Below are 1,863 nucleotides of genomic sequence, written 5' to 3' on the forward strand. Positions count from 1 at the left end.
ATATTTCCATTTCTTCCATCTGCTCTTCTTCATGTTGGCTTCCTTCCCAGGCAGCCCTTCTGCTCTCACTGACCCCCTGGCAGCTCAAGTGTAATTATCATAGTTCTGAGTCCTAGGCAGTCATAACATCTCTGGAAATCATTCTAATTGGACCAACCTAGGTCATGCTTCCACCCCATGACAATCTTTATGGAGACTAGAGGGATGCAACGTCACTTCGGGGACTTCTCAGTGGAGTGGGGTGCAGGCCTGCTCAAACCACAGTGACTGAGGATAAAGTAGACAGGTGATTCCCGATGGAATTGCAGGAGCGTGTCACCCAGAGAACTGGAAATGAATACATGCAAAAACAGTAAATTGCCGACTAAAACTTAACTAGGCAAACAGGGTGGGGGAAGTTTCACGCAGAGAAAACAGCATATGTTGGTGCTCTTGTAACTTAAGTGAACATGCAAAATACTGAGGAAGGAATGAAGCCTGGTAATACTGACCTTGAGAGACAGCACATAGCAGGTATAAGGTAACCTGCATAATTAAGTAGATTTCAAATTGTGTAAGGATTTGTCTAGCTTGTGTGAAGGAGACTTGAAATGTGATGGAAGGATTTTTTGGAAGGTTGCGTAGCACATTCATCTTAGTATTTTGTTAATGGCATTTTTCATCAATCACATTATGTGACTATATTTAGAAGATACTTTTGGAAATAGATGGGTTTTGTCTTTCTGAAACAATGAACAGAAAGTATTATTCCTATTAATAGTAGTTCTAAATTAGTAAGTAGTTTTAAATGTAAAGCACAATGTTCTTGCCATATCATTGGAAATAATGGATGCAATTATATGTTATAATGTTGATTGGATTCATTTACTCCCAGATTTCTAAGAAAAGTATCTTATAAATGTACCCTTAGATAATGGAAAATAATATATGTTCTGCCAAATTATTGATTCTGTAGCCAGACTTTGTACTCATGACAAAGTGTTTGATATTGTTGGATTATGTTATCAATAAATCATTCAGGAAGAAGGACTGGAATAAGTGTTAAGAACCCCCCAAATAATATTGTTCATAAAATAATGAAGATGCTTGATTTTTCTTTTCTGAAAGAAATTCACAGCATAAGAACAATAAATATGCTTTCATTGATTTAATGTGTTGCAAGTTCAAGTTTGGGACATTGTTTAATTATTCAACTTGAGATCCAATGCGGTAGCTGCAGTGTTTGCTTTAATGCAAGTTTTCTTGAGAAGGCTAATTATTTAAGCTTTAATATAGATAACGAACAATATAATTTTTTAATTAAAATAATGTTAACTTATTCAGTTAAAAAGTTTATTCTCTTAAATCTTAACAGCATAGTTTGTAATCTGTGTGAAAATTTGCAAGTGACCCAATAGGTAGTTGGAAGTTGTAAACAACAGATGTTGCACAGCTTTGAGCCACATCATTCGCAGAAATTACATGAATTAAAAAAAAAAATCTCACCTTGGTGCTTGAACAGATTTTGATGGGAATAAAGACTCTTATCTAACAATTCAAAATGAAGAAGATGATTTATCATGTCGTCTTTATCATCATACTTTACATAAATTATTTAGTAAATATCTATTATGCAATGTGACTTTTAGATGGTGCATAATCAAATAATTATGCTGATTGTGTACCTCTACAAATTCACAAATGCTTGTATGAGCTTAATGTGTACAAGTTCTTCCTGATCAATTTTCAGACTTCCGGAATCTGTCGGATATACTTGGCTTATACTCTGAGGTGCTCATGAATGCCTTTCATCTAATATTTCTGGTTACCTCTAATCTGAGCAAATGTTGCATTGAGCTTCTATGGCTCCTTGGGCTTTGGTAG

This window comes from Hyaena hyaena, unplaced genomic scaffold (assembly GCF_003009895.1).
Source record: "Hyaena hyaena isolate Hyena2069 unplaced genomic scaffold, ASM300989v1 scaffold_1870, whole genome shotgun sequence".
NCBI classification, from domain to species: domain Eukaryota; kingdom Metazoa; phylum Chordata; class Mammalia; order Carnivora; family Hyaenidae; genus Hyaena; species Hyaena hyaena.